Raw genomic sequence first — 12,249 nt, forward strand, 5'->3', positions numbered from 1 at the left:
CCACTATAACAACCCGACCCACTCCTGGGCTCGGGCCCCTGGCTCAACTGATCCCAACTCGCCTCCTAGCAATTTTGGCTCCAGCCTTAAAAAGGCTAGAAACCAGGACAATCATCTCATTAATGACTCCCCTTTATAAGCCCTTGAAAATTCTTCACAATCTTCGATACAAGACTAAACTTATAGGGTGTTACACTTCCATACACTAGAATACCCTCACATGATCTATGTTAGACTCGCTTGCCCTTTGTGATAGGACAAGAAGACATTCCTAACATGGTGAGTTGGCACACATAAATTTTTCTAGTAAGGAACACTACTAATAAAACTCCAAACAAAAGAAAAGCACACAAAAAACAAGCAATGGAACAAGGAAAACAAACTAACTGTCCTTCTCAGTTGCCTAGGAAATACTCCAGAATATGTACTGTAGACATATCTGATAATTTGTGAAAACAACAGAAATGAGGAGATTCTAAGTTTATACAAAGGTACAATATAAAATTAGTCATAATAAAAAGTAGAGAGAAAAAACTTGAGGAAATCATTTTCTACAACAAATGGAAAATCGAAGAATTGGATTTAGAAATTAATTGAAAAAAGGTTCCATTTATGTTGGACTAAAACAATGAATAATGAAAAATCAAGATCTTAAGTAGTGCATTTCCAAAAATTCTGAAATGTTGTGGCTGTTGCTAGAAGTACCTACAAAGCTAGAGATGAAAAATGATGCCATAATTTGTTTAACCCACTAAATATGGTAGAAATATTCTACTCTACTACATGTAGAACTCTCTGTTTTATGTTAATTTTGAAATATCGGTGTCAAAACATGCTTTTTTAAAATATATTTTTCTGAAATCCATTCTTTTAGAAGTCACAATCTGTTGGTTGAGTCTATGTTCATCTTTTTGTCTGGGCTCTTAATGAGTCTTTGAAATGATTGTTCTCACATATTTTGGTTGTCATGCACTAGCCATTGCATATGTTGATAGATTGCCAATATCAGTCTGTCGCACAGCTGATGGAGTCCATCCAAAAGCCATCAGTTAATGAAGACCTACTTGTGGAGATAGGTGGGAGAGAGTTAAATTACTCTAAGTATGGAAATATCCAACCATGGGTGGAGTATGGTTTGGCAAAATCAATATACAGGTACATAAATTCAAAACAATATGAAGACTCACGACTACCACTCATAAGCCACATGATTCATGCTATACATTGGAGTTATTACTTACTATCTCAAATATGATATACAAGACCCCTATGGGTTATAAGGTCACACCAACAGTAAAACTTGTGGGTAGAATACACGGCCTGTAGAAGATGCTTGCTATGTGAAAAGAAACATAAACATAATTTTGGGCCACTGTGCTGCCCAATACACTATGGTAGTCTAGTCCAGATGGAGGAGTATGTGACCTTAAGAAGCTCACGCATGCCACTACCTCCTTGAACAAAACCAATCATTGGACTCAATTTGTCGTCACATACACCATTACATAAGACATGGTTTGTGTTTTCTTTTTATGCAATTATGCTTCTAGGACTTTGTCAGTACAAGCTTTATCCAGTAATTACCATAGTAATAACCCTTGTGCACAATTCCCAAGTCTAACCTAGTGTAGCTAACCATTATTCCCAAGGGATAAGGGACAACATCATGAAGCACATAATCTAGTAAAAAAATGAGAGTTTCTTTGTATATATAATGGATGCACACCCAAACTCCGTAACACTAAGTATACATGTTTCTCTTAAGACAACATTGAAAGTTGTAGCAAAAGCCCAAGAAGGAGGAAGGTGGTGGAAATGAGAACAAGATCTTGGTGTGGCACCCCAAAACTCTTCAAGGTAAGAAAGGCAACGAGAATCCCTTTTGTGCTTGAGATTGCCCTTGTGTTTTGTTGTAAACATGCAAAACTGGCAAAGCAAATGAAGTATAACACAACAAGAAATTAAAGAACGATGGAGGATAGTAGAGAAGCAAATAATCTGGCCATAGGAGAGCCCCTACAACACTGGTAAAAGGCACACTACAATGAAAATTTGACTATTGCCATGTTTGGAAGGAGGAAGATTAAGGAGCTCTATTCCATAGAAGTCATGAATGACCTTCTTTGGATGTCTTTTTATGTTTTATTCAGTTGCAAATTCAGAATTTCAATAGTAATCCAATTTTTTCATTAAATTGCCCTTTTTCAAAAATACCTCCACTTTTGTCAAATATTCCTAGAATGACCTTTTTCTCTCTTCGTGCATGGCAAGCTGACGTGGCTGGCATGCTCTATATCTTCATTTCCCTCTTTATCTCTATTTCTCTTTCCGTCTTGTTCTCTCTTCTCTCTCTCTCTCTCTCTCTCTCTCTCTCTTTTTTTTAAAATCTCTCTCTTTTTGGTTAGTCTCTCTTTTAAATCTTTGTTTCTTTTATTAATCTTTCTATTTCTTTCTCTTTCAATCTCTCTTCTTCTTTTTCTTTTTCTTTCACTTCTCCCATTTTAATATTTCATTCTCCCTCTATTTTCCTCTCTATTTTCGTCTTTCTTAACATCTTCATTTCTCTTGCTCTTATGCATATATATACATATATATATATATATATATATCTTTATCTCTCTTTGATTTCACTTTTAAAAATCTCTCTCTCTCTTTCGTATCTATTTTTCTCTCTTTTTTCTTCATTTGTTTCCCTCTATTTTCTCTCTCTTCTTTCTTTTCTCTTTAATTCTCTCTCTCTCTCTCTCTTTTTGTTTTTCACTCTACCTTTTTTTATATTTCTTTCTCTCTATCTTGATGAATTGTGCATGTATATTACAATGGTAAGGACTTGGAGCTGGATATTTTTCCTATTTCCCGTTATTTTTTGGGTTGAGACATGTTCAACCTAGGACACCCTAAATATGAATCAATGTATTTGTTAATTTGCACTTACGATTTTCCAAATGCAAATACATCCATCAACCCCTTTCTTTTCAAACTCTCATTTGTTTTTAGCCTCCTCATGGCCTACCTATACTTTCAATAAATCCTTGAGTGACTTACTATATGAGAGTTTATCCTTTGAAATGGATAAAATTGAATTCATTATTGTTCATGCAAATGTTTTTCTTTTTATATTGTATAATCATACATAAACACATACCATCACTTTAGAAAGCAGAATGAAATGTTGGATTCACTTTTCATTAAATCTTAAAGAAGCTAAGACTAAACTCTATCTAGGTAGAAATCAAAATAGAGTCAAAACTTAACCTTTCCTTAATATTCAAGGGAAACACTCCGCAAATCATGATATTTTCTCTTGTTTTCAAAACACTTGATCTTTGAAATGAAGTTTTTTTTAACTTTTACAATATTGCAAAGTCTCTGCTCGCTTGGCCCTATAATGAATCAAACTATGGTCATCATTCCTTTAATTCAAAATCTTATTTTCTGAAATAAAGATTAAAAAAACGTGGTCTACAAAGCATAACAAATTGAAGCTATATTTTGCAAAGCAAAAAATTTATAAATATGTTATCTTATAATATTTTCTTAGATAAGTTGAAAACTTTGATTTTTCAAAACTATCTTCAAGCATAAGTTCTCTTTTATACTTGAGTTATAATGACAATACTGAAATAACTTAGATGATCTTAAAGTATTGCTTTTTGAACAATTTATTTTCTAAGATCCATACATTCCAAGTTCATTTTTCTAATATCGTTATCAGTTGAGGTTCAATAAATACCCCTAAAACCATAGTTCTGCTCCAAGGGCACTATATTTTTTATTAAATCCTATTTAAATCTATGACAAAATCTTTCTCAATCATTAAAAAATTCTTAATTTGAGCACATATGCATGTGCATTTTAGGATAGAACTTAAAGATGATGAAATGTGCAAGTAAAGAGGCTAGTTCTTGGTTTGGTTACACCCAATAAAGGTACTGGGAACTTTTCCAGACCTCGTACTGACGAGCAAGACCCTTTTTCTCACTTTTCAAAACAAAACGTTCTCTTTTTTGAAGACACTCTAAAACCAAAATCAATTTTAGGATGCAAACACTAAGTCATTTCAGATCTATTTGATGTAGGCTTATGTAGTATGTATTGTATTTCAACTTGAGGAAGGAGTATTAAACCAAAACCAATAGCCATGTTCTTACTTTGCGATATGCTATCTGGTATTTTTTTTTCTTTGCATTTCATGTTCGTGTTGAGTTTTAGGATAAATCTAAATACCAGGTTGTAATCATAATAGTTTTGTGGTGGAGGTTGTTTTTGGAGAATAAAGTGTCTTTAGGCATTACTAGCAATGTGAATAGTTGTTGATTCTTCATGAACAATATCATGTAATTTTTAGTGTTCTGTTATTTTATTTTTTTCTTTATTGATTCACAAATTGCAATTTGTTTCATGCATTATCACATGTCATTCCACAATAGTAGACTTAGGATTTCTTATTGCATGTGTCATACATTATTGGTTTTTTTCCTGGAATCCAACAAAGCTTCTATCATACCCAGTGATGGAGGTGCTCATCCATGGTTGGAAACTTTTGGAATTGTAGGGGTAAATGGAATTATCTAGGATTTGTGTGCATGTTAGTAATTCAGTAGATAGGAGGTTCTCCCAATTGAGCCAATTTTTTTAAGGTTACTACTAGCTAGGATTTTTAGTTTGGGATTGATCTTCATGAAGGAAAATGTAGATTAAGTTAACAATCTATCAGGATTCTTCCAAGAGTACACCCTCTTCATGGGACCCATGTGGATCAACATTAGGATTTAACAGAATTGGAAGTCTTCCCTAGAATGGCATGTTTTAGAAGTCTTGTCTAGATCATGCCAGCTAGGAAAATCATTATAAGATGATTTGTTTGCTAAATTGTGGCAAAAATAGTTTTAGGAAAGACAAAATCACTAACTTAGAAAAGAAGCTAACTTAGGATAGAGATTTGGTCACGTTAGTATTCTATCTTGGAGAGAAATCTAGTTGCTGCTCTATAGGGGAACTTTAGGAATTGGACAGCTAGATGACCAATTTATATGGGATTCTATCTATTTTACATATTTAATTAACTGAGTACTAATTATGATAATGATTATAGTAATATCAAATTTTTACTTGAACATTATGGTAGATGATATAAGGAACTCTCTAGTGGTTGGACCCCACTAGGGAGGACATGTGATCTTGCTAGAATCCCCACTACGGTCTGCCAAATCTAGGTTGAGTTGTTATTAAATTAATTCTCTTGTCTTATTTAATTAGAGTAGTATTGGGTAAATGCACAACTAACATAGATGCATCTCATACATGCACATTATATATACACACATAGTAGATAGATATTTATCATGCATACTAGTTAGGATATTCTTCTATCATAATCTGAAACCTACCATGCATTAGCATGCATAGCATGTCAGCATGCCCTCATATCTTGTCATCTATGGAAACATAACATGCATACATACATAAATATCAGCTATGTCATCCATTCATATGCATATCATATAATCATGTTATTTCATATGCCTTTCATGAATGACATCATCATGAAATATTATCATCTACATTTCATACATCATATCATATACATGTCATTATCCATCATCATTTATCATCATCTATATGCACATACATGTGCATGCATGCATGCATCTAGTTTCATATCATATAATGTATTTATGCCATGAGCACATAATCGTCATGCATATATCATGTGCATATGTCATTTGTGCCATGTGAGATATCATCATGTATTCCACTCCTTCATGCATGTTGTTTAAGTTTTAGGTATGAAATTAGATTTTTGTGCATTTTTTATTGGGTCTCCATATGAACTGATTAAGTAATGTTATTTTCATGTGATGCAATTAGTTTTGTGTTTTATTATGATGAATTTTACACGTCATGCAAATTATGTTTAGGAACATTAAGACCATGTTTTGATAGTTGTATAAACTGGATTTATGTGGGAGCTACTTATGTTATGCTACTTATTTATTTAAAGGTGATTTGCAGATTATCAGTAAAAACATTTTTTATCCTATTATAATAAAGAGATTTGAACTTGTTCCTGTATGACATTTGATTTAATTTTTTTTCAAGATTTTGGTCAGTATGTCTAGATTCTCTAAAATGATTGTCCCTGGATTCAATTTAGTATGACTGACTTTTATGGATAATTTTGTCCTTAGTTTTCATAGTAGTTACAAAGTTTGGATATGACTGACTTTTATGACTAATTTTGTCCTTTGCTTTCATAATAGTTATAAAGTTTGGAATGTACAGATTTTCACTTTGTTTTTTGATTTAAAACTATTATGTCCTTCAAAATAAAATTGATCGTTTAATTGTGTATAAGGGGAATTTTCATTGAAATGTCAGGAATCCAATGACATCGATCTTTTGAAATTTAGACACCATTTGTCCTCTACTCTAAACAAATTACCAAAATCTGTTTAGAATTGTTTCCAGCATGATATAATGGTAATTTTGTCTGTTCCTTGGTTTCTTATGATTTTTGTAATCTGGACTAGAGATGCAACCTTCTGACTAGCATATCTTGAGTCTTGTTTAGCTTAAAAGTGATCTGTTCATATCATTTCACGGTTATTTTTTTTGTTAAACTAGTCAAAAAATGTGTGTCTCTAATGATAAGGTAGGAAGGTGTGGTGATAGTTTGGATAGTATTAGATTGTCAATTATTAGTTGTTGTTTATGTCAGTTTACACTCTATCTTTATTTTCAAACATGTATTTTGGTTGGTGACCTTGGTCCAGTGCTCCAATACTTTGTACTGCACATGAGAGTTTTGTGGCATTGACGCGAAAACTTTGAGTGTTCTCCACTAATTTTACATGAAATCATCTCTTAAAATATTTTTATGCAAAAGCAATCTCATCAATTTTTGGCATTGTTGCTAGGGAACAACTATTTTTAAGGTTGATTACCACAACAAATTTAACTTGATTAATATTTTCACTTTCTAAGCTAGTTTAATTAGTAAATATAGGTTATAGCTTAGTTGGTTATATATAAGGCCACATTTGTTGTGAAGCCACATATTTTTCCTTCTACTCATAGTTAAATATATATGAGTATGTAAATATAACCAATATGAGGCGAGATAACTATAAGCAAACATGTATATATAAATGTATGTATATATATATATATATGAAATCTGTCAACTAACTTTATAGCCAAATAGTTATTTTTTATTTTATGTCACTAAAAACCATTGCAAAACGTGTATTTGTGACAATCAATTGCTTGGCAGTGGTTTTAGTGACATATTTTATTAACACAAAATAAAAGATAACTCTATATATATATATATATATATATATATATATATATATATATATATATATGGCAGACTTAAATGCATCTAGTTAGATATGTACATCAAATAATAAATGAGATGGTCTTGCAAAAAAGGAAATGACAAAGTTGGGGTCACTAGATGAATTTAAATAGGACATTAACTGAGAGTTGAGGGAAACCAAATAGTCACTCTTCTTTATGAGAGAGTAGTAGTAAATTTGGATGGAATTCTGGGTGTACTTGTGAGATCCTATTTAACTCTCTACTATAGTAATTTTATTGCCTTTCTGCTATAGTCTTGGAAGGGGTAGCTCCAGCAATAGTATTTGGGGGATGAAGGCATAGAAAAGTCTCTATCTTAATTGTTTTACATATTAACATTAGAAGTTGGTCTTATTACTTCATTACTTCAAATGTAGAAGGCATTAAGGGACATCAACATTGAAGGACATATGTAGTTCTAAAAAAGGGCGGGTTATAATCTGAAATATATATGTGTGTAGTGCCAGGAGGAGAAGAATTTGAAGCTAGTTGGACAGAAACTGTCCTTGTTCAAAGGCGACTCAACTAAGTATACATTAACAAGTCTGTATATTGAAATATATATAGCTTCTAATGGATAAGTTATAATCTGATCATGTATAAAAATATGTATTGAAAGGGAAGAGAGTGGTTTGGAGATGAGCCTTAATGAATCAAAGTGTTGGTGGACTGTGATTGGAATGAACAAGTCTGCAGGCAAACTGAATTGAGCACATTTTTTATGTACATCTATGGTAATATGAAGCACATGGTTCTTGTATATTTATTGTCTTTATATGTATACAAACCAATGTAAAAGTATATATGTGCTTGAATTAGTGAATATGTGCTTGAATTAGTGAATATGTGCATTCATATATATATATATATATATATATCATCAAGAAATCTCAACAAGTCTGCAGGCAAACTGAATTGAGCAGATTTTTTATGTACATGTATGGTAATATGAAGCATGTGGTTCTTGTATATTTATTGTCTTTATATGTATACAAACCAATGTAAAAGTATATATGTGCTTGAAGTAGTGAATATGTGAATTCATATACATGCAAACATCAAGAAATCTCAAATTTGCATGAAAGAATCTACATACATGCATTATGACAAACTAAGGAAATGGTTGTGCATCGTAATGTGGAAATGCTCATCCACTAGTAAGGCATGAGATTCATGTATATTCAATGTTTGTTAGGCATACAAGTATATGGATATGCAGACATATACATGTTGATTATATATATATATATATATATATATATATATATATATATATATATATATATATATATGAGAATTTATGTTTATTTTGAGAGTAATATCAATGTCGATGGGACATGATGAATCAAATTATACTTTAAAGGAACTTGCCATGATTGCAATTTGTTCTTTTAAAGATGTGAGATGAGACCATGTTATGGAAAGACAAACTCATGTACTTCTTGAAAGCATATGCAGATATGTGAGGTTTCTATCAAAGGAATTAAATGAAACCATGTATAATATGAATCCATTTGCATGTCAAAGCTGCATGAATACATACTTTATAAGGACTCCCTATGATCGGCTCTGTTGAGTAGTAAACGTTGTAGAAGGGTATTTGCGTGAAACAGAACAAGCAGATTGGACCAGCAAAGAAGTCTACTCATCTTTTATGTTTCTAGTTAATTTTTATTACAAAACTAATACATCATGTCAATCCATGAATTTATAACATAACATAAAAGAAAAAAAACAGTTCTACAATAGTTACCTTACATTAAAGCTTACGCAAATCATAATACTGCTGAAACAAAGTATCATCATGTCACACCCAGACTTTTTTAACCCCCAAACAAAGTTTTTTTCGATATAAAACGTCAATGTGCGATGACACAACAATTAAAAAGGAGCAATGCTCATCAAAATGACAATAGGCAAACATTCTATTATGTAACAAATTTTGTTCATACAAAATCACTTCATATATATCAATGGCTCACATAACAAAAATACCTCCAAAACCACAACATCGATGTCTAACAAAAGCAAGACATCAATGAGACCAAAACATGTGAGCCGGCATGATTATAGACCCAAAATCTCCCCAAGAGGATGTGAGCAAAGCCATCTAATCAACTTGTTGCCTCGAGTCCATCAAAACTTGAAAAACAATGAATAGAAGGCTTAGCCTTCGTAATATGACAACAAAACAAATAAATCTCTAACCCTCTATGGTACATGCTCAAAATTGGAATATAACATATACAAAAACATAACCGCTATGCTATTATGATACACACATGCAATCATATGACTTGCTATGAGAGTCCCACACATATTTCACAATATGTAGAAATCTCTCAATAGCATATTAAATTTATTAAATTTAAGCACATTCATTTAATTCACATTTGTTTCATTTAGATTCGATTCAGTGAATTGATAGCTCCTGTGGGTGTAAAACAAAGACACATGCATACCACAGGTGACCTACAGTTAGGAGACAACCCTTAAGGTGGCTTGAAATGATACAAATCCGTTCACACTCTAGTGATAGAGCAATCATCCATGGGTGTGCAAATTCCAAGGAGAGTTGCTCAGTCTTCCTTAGAACACCCATGTTGGGGAGGCGGAAGCCCAACACTCCAAGCACATCATACAATGATATCCTGGGGCGTTGCACTACCTGCACTTTGAGCAAGTGAAACCAGTGGCGAAGGCGGGACATATCCCAAACATATTGTCTTAAACCACTGGCCTCCCACTAATTATTCTTTCTTAATTTATCATTGTGAGGGTATATTCACAATAAGACCGGCTAGCACATGAGGTTGGTTCACTTCACAAGTGCACCCATACCTCAAAACACATCCATAAGAGGGTTACACATTCAGTCAATACGCTTAATTAGCCATCATACTTTATGGGTACTTCTACCCTTTAAGTTCATTCAATTGAATCACTGCCCAATGGCAACGCGAACAAAAATCTCGTAGCATTCACATCAATCAAACATAACAATCATATTATACAAAAACTTAGTCGAACCACAGAGTGTAATCTCGATATGTGATTGTTCCATAGCTATCCCATGCAAATATCATGCCAGGATGATCACTAATGCATCATTGGGGTCAATGAGATACTTGACTGGATAATCCACCTAATATGTTCTAAGCAATTATAATTTCTAGCATGCATATGTCATCGCGTAATAATTTAAAGACAATCAACCAATTTTATAATCATTCAATTACATACATACACTCATGTGGCAATAAGCATGTTATACCACACTTTATTCAACAAAACACAACCATAGGATCCAATGATCCTAAAAAGCACACACTCTATATTTGGCTCCAGGCAAATCCTTGCCTGGAATGCCACCATATTTGTTGTGTGTCGCCACAAATACCCAAAATTGCCTCAAGCTTCGAATCCTATTGCTCGAGGTCTACTCGATGTGCCCAGTGCACCTACAAAAATTCAAAGCGATAAGTTTTTCATTCATTTCATTATAAAATCTATCTAGGTAAAAAATAGAACCATTGAGGCATAGATCATCAACCTGAGCAAATGTCGATAAGTTGAATTGGTCTGTAGAACATTTCTTCAAGTTTTTTCTCATATTTAAAAGGTCATGAAGTGTAAACCTTCCCAAATGCATCCTTAGGTGCACCATCTATAAATTAGACACTCAATAGGCGCTTAACACCTTGTTGATGTATCACAATTTGCAAGTTTACTTCCCCATTAGCAATTCAAAGATGATACTATACTATTTCACTAGCAATAGCATATATCAAACATATCACATAGAAAAGGGTGTTTACTTCGCACCCTTGTGTGCAACCGGATCCTAATAATCTAAATGTTTTGTCTTTCCTCCAAACCATAAATTTAACCTATAAAGCAACATCAGTACTCCCTCTCCACATGCATCGTAACATCCAACAAAATATACATAGATCCTCGCCCCTCCAAAACAGTCCTTGACCTTCTCCAACATCAGTACTCCCTCTCCACATGCATTGTAACATCCAACAAAATATACATAGATCTTCGCCCCTCCAAAACAGTCCTTGACCTTCTCTAATATAATAAAATTTCTATTGTGTATCCTAAATCATTTAATCTTAAATCTAGCATGCCCAAATAATAATTATTCATGCACTTAAGAAAAACATTAGACAAAATACGCTCCATTAGGCCTCGCACACCACCTTTTAGAGTCTTAATTGTTGTAGTGTCCTGGGTAGCCACCCCAAATGCTCAACCGATCCCCAAACAGCCAAGGCCATATGCTATCGTCACCACCAACACCCTCTATTTGCTAGTATGAAGGGAAAGAAGCTCTCCTTCAACTGTCAAATCCAAAAGAGCCTAAAGAGTGTGGGAATGTGCAACAGGGAGATCAAGAAAGAGGTTTTATGATAGCAGTGGGCATCCAATAATTGAGAATGAGATGGTTCGGCTGAGGGAGACAAACACACAAGAGAGAGACAACAATATTGCGAAACCGAGAGAGGGACAGTACAACAAAAACAGACGAGGGGGAGAGTGCGAGAGACCAAGGGGAGTCATGAGAGAGGGCTCGGTTGAGGGAGAGTGTAGAGAGAGATGCGAGAGTGAGAGATAGTGAGGATAAGAGAACACTGGCAGGAGAGAGAGCAGAGGGCAAGAATGAGAGATGGTGAGGGTGAGAGGAGGCTAGCGGGAGAGAGAGTAGAGCAAGGGACAATAAGAGACAGTGAGGGTGAGAGGACTCAGGACAGAGACTGAGAAGAGTAGAGATGAGATAGAGGGCGAGAAAGAGGGAGAAGACATAAGAGATAGAAAGAAATCAAGATGGGCTTACCTCAGCATCGCCACCCTTCACCTCTGCCGATGATGCTCCCT

This window comes from Nymphaea colorata, chromosome 10 (assembly GCF_008831285.2).
Source record: "Nymphaea colorata isolate Beijing-Zhang1983 chromosome 10, ASM883128v2, whole genome shotgun sequence".
Taxonomy (NCBI): domain Eukaryota; kingdom Viridiplantae; phylum Streptophyta; class Magnoliopsida; order Nymphaeales; family Nymphaeaceae; genus Nymphaea; species Nymphaea colorata.